General features: G+C 41.9%; 1 protein-coding gene across 1 annotated transcript in view; it reads left to right on the top strand.

Annotated features, from left to right (window-relative positions):
• Positions 1-6,642, top strand: part of LOC149995687 (uncharacterized) — a 276,448-nt gene that overhangs the window by 174,780 nt on the left and 95,026 nt on the right. The gene's annotated exons all lie outside the window — the stretch shown is intronic.

Raw genomic sequence — 6,642 nt, 5'->3', positions numbered from 1 at the left:
AAAGTTGTGGCCCTGATAGCCTTTGACACTTCTGGCTTTTCGAAAATAGGAGAAAGAAAGCGCCCGTGCCTAAGGACCCCTAGTGCCTTAAGTTTCACGTTTTCCTTTTAATATATCATTATAATCATTAGAATTGTAGTTTGATTCCCCTGGAATAGGCAATCAAGGAGAATTATTGTAAAACACATGCGCAGTAACATAGAAGTTATGTAATCAGCCGCGCGTGCGTATAACCACACACACTTTTGGCGGTAGGGGGCCATTCTCTGGTTAGAGGTGGCCCACTCCCGGTGTCTTGGGAAGTGTACTTTTCCTAAGAAAATTTGCTTGCTTCCTTTAACTCTGTGTAGTCCATTTAATTGTTTGTTCGCAGCCACCAAGAACCTGGGCCCCATCTCCATCTGCAGTACCTGGACACATTGTTATTGCACTTTAAATGCATGCAGTCTGATGTAAATACTTGTCTTTTGTTGTATTATGATTGGCTAAAAGCAATAGAAATGACTCCATACAGAGCCATGGCTCAGAGGAAAGTGGAGGGATATTCTGGATTAGGTGAACAAACAGCAAGTGCAGGAAAAGAGTTTTATGGTAAGGAAGCTTCCATTGTGTTCTGATCATAAATTCCTAACTGGGCATGGAATGGTGGGTAGTCACACCCCACGCCTAAAACTTTAGTGAAAGGTTTTAGGGCAGCCCTGTCCATTGTTCCTGTCCATCTAGGTTAAGACACCTTTGAACTACCTGAAGTAATAATCCTTGATGGAAGCATTAACTCTTAAGGGAGCACACAATTTTGTTAACTATCCTGTAATCCAATTCCCCTTTTGCTGTCCTCAAACTCCATGTTATTGTCCTTGGGTTCCCTCCTTAATTTCCACAGCATATAAGAAACTGAAAAACTCTTATTCTAGGAAGCAGTTGAGATCTTGATCCCAAGCATATGTCATAATTTTGGCTCAAATAAAGTTATATAAAAATTCTTGCCCTGTCCACTGTAGCTCAGTTGGTTGGAACATCTTCTAGTAGATCAGGAGCTCATGGGTTTGATTCCCAGTCAGGGCACATACCCAGGTTGTGTCAATTCCATGGTTGCATTGATGTTTCTATATCCCCTCTCTTTGATCCTTTATCTCTCTCTAAAAAGCAATGAAAAGATGTCCTTGGGTGAAGATAAAAACCAAATTCTCTACAGCTTTGGACATTTCTTAGGTTGACACATTCTATCTCCAGTTCCCATAGAAAAAACTCTCTTTCCTGTAGAGTCAATTCTTACATCCTACCCATTTAAGAACACAATTATACACATATTTCTTACTCCATATTCTTACATATACTGTGTTCCTCAGTATCCAGCAGAGATTGGTTCAAGGACCTGCACATACCAAGGTCTGCGGATGTTCAAGTCCCCTATATAAAATGGCATAGGATTTGCATATAGGAGAAAAGTCTGTTCATGTTCAGTACACACACAACCATGTAACCATCAGAGGCATATTATGTAGAATACCCATCAACAACAATGTAACATTTTTAAAGAATATTTTTTGCCCTGGCTGCTGTGGCTCGGTGGATTGAGTGCTGGCCTGCAAAACCAAGTGTCGCTGGTTCGATTCCCAGTCAGGGCACATGACTAGGTTGCACGTCAGGTCCCCAGTTGAGGGTGCAAGTGAGCGGCAACCACACAGTGATGTTTCTCTCCCTCTCCTTCTCCTTTTCCCTCTCTCTAAAAATAAATAAATAAATAAACAAATTAATTATTTTTTAAAAAGGTTCTTAAAAAAAATATTTTTCATCCAAGGTTAGTTTAATCCAAGTATATGAAACCCATGGCTATGATGGGCTGACTGTACTCAATATTGTTTAAGAAACAGACATCTCAAATAGAGAGTGACTAAAATAATGCTACTTTGGTATGGGTCAGTGCATGCAACTGTCACAGTCACAGCAGACGTGCAAAGGGAGTATCTGAACACGGAGATGAAGGGGGCGCCTTAAGCCCATGATCTCATATCCTTGCTGGTAAGTGGTTATCATTTCCCACTATTGCAGGTACAGTTCTTAATGGAGAGTTGAGATTATTTCAGAAGTTTTAAATGCAAGTTTCAGAAATGTATTAACATGTGCACATAGTTATTTAAAAACAGCGACATAAATAGCTCCAGGGAAATATCAGAGAATGTTGAAGAAAGTTAACATTTCAGTGACGTTTTAGAAGGGCTTTTATTCTCAAAAACATTAAGAAATACCAGCATGGCTCTGGGTAGTGTGTCTCAGTGGATTGAGTGCCAGTCTGCAAACCAAAATGTCACTGGTTCAATTCCCGGTCAGGGCACATGCCTGGGTTGCAGACCACGTCCCCAGTTGGGGGCATGTGAGAGACAACCCACTGTGTTTGCCTCACACATAAATGTTTCTCTTCCTCTTTCTCCCTCTCTTCCTCTCTTAAAATTTATTATTATTATTATTATCATTTTGAAATACCAGCATGGAGAAAGAATTGAAAGTCACATTTAGAGTAGCCCAAGTAGTAAATGAGCAAGAACTTGCAGTATCATGTTTATTTATGGTTCTAATAAGAGTCACTGAGTAAATAGCATCAGTCAGTGCTGTAGTTACCTGGGACACAAGATACCCAAGCTCAAGTAGCTTACATTCTTAAATAGACAAAGGCACGAAACATAAAAGGAAATGGGTGTGACTAATCAGTAAGTTACAATGTGATATAAAGTCTAAAGATCCATCTAAATATCATCTGTCATGTATGAATGAGACTCAAGAGCTGATTCATCCTGAGGCAAAATACCTTTCCAGTTATAAGCCTGTGAAACCAAAAGTTACATATTTCCAAAGACAGTTGTGGATTAGGCGTAAGATAGACGTTTTCTTCCCAACAACAGAAAATGAAAATTGAAAAGGGCTGAGGTGTCCAAAGAAAATTCAAAATCAAGAAAGGCAAACTTTATGAGATATTATGGCTTGTGAACAATCTTTTTTTTAAACTTAAAGCTCTTCCTAACAGACCCCATGGGACAGTGGTCTTAGCTCCACACCTGCAGTGGACAAGAGCCCTGTCCCTAGGGATCGGCCTGGTGGAATTCCCACACCCAGGGCCCAATATAAATGCAGTGGTTGGTTCCATCCACAAAATGCTGAGGTACATGCTGATGGTGTCTCCCATTGTGGTGGAGGTTGGAAAAGTAAATGGATTTTACATCAGATTTTTTTAAACATATATTTTTGTTGTTGTTTTTCAATTACAGTTGCTACATCAGATCTTGATTTTAAAATAGAGCAGGCCAAATTTTCTGATTATAATAGTGAGCGAGAGAAAGGTAGGAGTCAAGGATGACTCCAAGATTTCTGGTGTCAGCAACTGGAAGGATGGAAGCTCTGTCACTGAGATGGGTGGTCAACAGTGGGAGTACATTTCATTGGGATCTTCAGCAGCTGTCTTTTTAGCCATGTCCATTCTATAAAACTGTGGATGGAAAGAGGCCCCATACTAATCCTGACAAGCTCAGGAGAAGCCTGCATGATGGCCTAAGAAACTCTGAAACCTTAAATAACTACGTAGGATAGTCTGAAATTAAAATTTTTAAACTAAAATCAGTTTATGGAAGGTAGTCATGTCCTAGCCCAAAATCTTTCCTAATAATGGTCAATCTTCACTTATAAGAGGCATGTCTGTTGTCTTTTGTCATCTAGCATACATTACCTGATAAATATGCCTTTGCAAAAACAAAGTAATTTCCCTTTTCTAGACCCGTCAAAGCACCGGCACCGCACCAGAGCAGAGATCACAGATCCCTTTATTGTCATTGTTAATTGTTGACCGTTAACTATTCTGTACCCACCCGTGTGAAGGAAGTATGTGTCTATCATCTTACTTCTTATCCAGTCTCAGAGGGTTTTCCCCCTTTGCTTTCTCCCGCCTCCCTCATCTATCACTGTTGGATCTATGTAACCCACTTCCACCTCTTCCTTTGACTGTAATGTATAAAATAAGGTGTGTAGCTGCCATTCTCTGGAGCAGTTTCTCAATCCATTAAGGTGTTGCTTTCAGGCAATGGTCGTCAATTTGCCTTAAACTCAATGAAATTCTCCACAGGTTTGAATGCTGTTTATGGCGACAGAAAATATGAGTGCAATTATTCTGTGGGCAGCTGGACCCACAGGGCTGGTACTGTGGGAAGGGTTTTTGGAAGAATCTACCTACAAAAGGCGTTGGACACTGTGTGGAGTAGGGGGCCTCTTAGTAACATTAGGAGCAGGAAATCTGGACATGATGGTAATGCTAATAGTCAATCAGGAAGAAGACAGTGGGAGCCACAAGTGCATGTCTAGCTTGGGGACCTGGTGGGGTTGGAAGGAGAAGATAATCTGGCAGGTGGCCAAGGCTTCTGAGGAGTGAATGGACCTGAGACGGACATGGAGGTACTGGTGTAACTGAAGCAAAATTGAGACAGGACAGTAAGAAGCTAAGGAAGTTCCTGGGAGGGTAGGATTGGAAAACTGAAAAAAGAACATAAAATAAGGCCAAACAGCAGTTTACAGCCAGCTGGTGAACTCCAAGACCGTAATTCCCCTAAGGAGAGAATACATAACTTCCCCGGTCATAAACCACAGGCGTCAGGGGAAGAGAGAAATCCTAATGCAAGGGGAGAGATAACATGGGAGCCAACTTGGGAAGGAGCGGCCTGCCTCCCTTGTCAGCTCCCTTTCCTAAGAGAAACAGCATGACCGCATGTCTGCACTTCCACTTGGAATTTCACCCTCTCAATTTCCCACATTTCACCTAAACAAACTTGCTTCTGAAAGCTCAAGGTAAGATGAACGTTAGGGGTTTTACCCACATGCTTCTCAGACTGCTGGCCTCTAACATAAATAAAACACAATTATAATCCAATGCTCATCTCTGCTTTTTGGCTGAACGGTGGGTGACAGGCAGTACAAGCCCTGGACTCAGTTGCTTAGAGTGTCATCTCGTACAACAAAAGGTTGCAGTTGGGATGCTTACGAGAGGTCACCTATCAATTTTTCTCTCACATGAATGTCTCTCTCTCCCTCATCCTCCCTTCCTCGCTCTAAAATCAACAAACATATCCTTGGGTGAGGATTACCAACAAAACAAAAACATAGATTTTCCACTATTTTCAGAGAATAAGGTATAGTAACTCTACATCGAATCCACAAGCTCTTCTGTCCAAATAAGGCCACTCTAGCCTCAGTGGCACCTGGTAACCAATGGACAGACGTGGTCACTATGAGGACTATGATGATGGTTTCATAGCTCTGTCAAAACTTATCAAATTATGCAACTTAAATACGTGTAGGTAGTACATGTGGCTTGTTGGGTTGAGCACTAGCCTGCGAAATCAAAAGGGCGCCAGTTTGATTCCCAGTCATGGCACATGCCTGGCTACAGGCCAGGTCACCAGCTGGGGGTGTGTGAGAGGCAACTGTCAACTGATTGTCACTTTCTCTCCCTCTTCCTCCCTCCTTTGCCCTATAAGAAAAAAAAAAAACTTTTAAAAAAATGACTCAAAATTTAGAAAAAACAAACTTTATGTCCCAATCTTTTTGGAAAACAGTTTGACCATCTTATTTTAACTCCACCATCTTTCCTCAGTCCCTCTAGGGGTATTGCCTCAATGGGATCAAATATGGTGAGTAATGAACATTTGCACCGGAGTCCATAGGAATGCTGCCTGTATCAATACCCACATCCCTGCAGTATGGTCCCCATATCTTCTTTTCTGCTGTGCACCAATGTGTTTGAGGAGGACTTCACTGAGTGGCTACCGGAATCCACAAAACCTTATTTTTTCTCACAGTGATGTCAGCTACACAAAATAATAATGCCTGGAGTTCCTCAGATCTGTGTATGCTGCATGCAGTCATGGTCACAGAAAACAATTCTGGACACATGTTTAGAAGAGGCACATTCCATCTAGCTGGCAGCAATCTCTTCCAACCCCAAGTGGGCCAGTGTTTCTATAGCAACTATGGTTTTCCCTGGACCCAGCTTTTCAACCAGTGAATGTTAGGGTATTCGGTGAAGTGGGCTCTAAAAGAATTCACAAAGACTAGACAGTGCAGAGAGCAAAGTTTTTATTTACTTTTTAAGAAGGGGCTGGTGTGAAGAGATAAACCAACAGGGAAATGTAGGGGCTTGAAGTTTTTATAGGGTAATAAAGGGGAGGGGGAGGGAGATGGGTAATCATAGTATTAGCTGTAAATCAGGAGGTTTCAGGCTGATTGAGCAGCTCCAGTTTGTACTGCTACCTTTGGGTTCAGGATTTGGATGCTCTGGTCTAGTATGTCTTTTTTTGTATCAGTTTAAAACACCTGTTCAGGGAATGCTTTTTAGTGATCTCTCCAGTCCTGAGAATACAGGCTCAGAGAAGCCACAGTTAATAATGCCTGGACGACACAAGGGAAGAGAGAGAGCTAGCTCTGGGAGAGAGGGTTTGAAGGGGTTTTTCTGTCCTTTCAGTGACTCTAGCCCAATGAATTGTGCACATCAGGTCACATGACTTCCTGGAGATGGGGGAAGGGGGGAGGGAAGAGATATACCCTCAACAGTGCAGGTGTAATCTGTGATATCGCTCTAAGGAAAAAAACAGGCTACGCTTATAG

This window comes from Furipterus horrens, unplaced genomic scaffold, assembly GCF_987537825.1.
Source record: "Furipterus horrens unplaced genomic scaffold, mFurHor1.1.pri manual_scaffold_13, whole genome shotgun sequence".
NCBI lineage: Eukaryota > Metazoa > Chordata > Mammalia > Chiroptera > Furipteridae > Furipterus > Furipterus horrens.
Note: the sequence above shows the minus strand (reverse complement) of the source record. Positions and strands in the feature narration are given on the sequence as shown.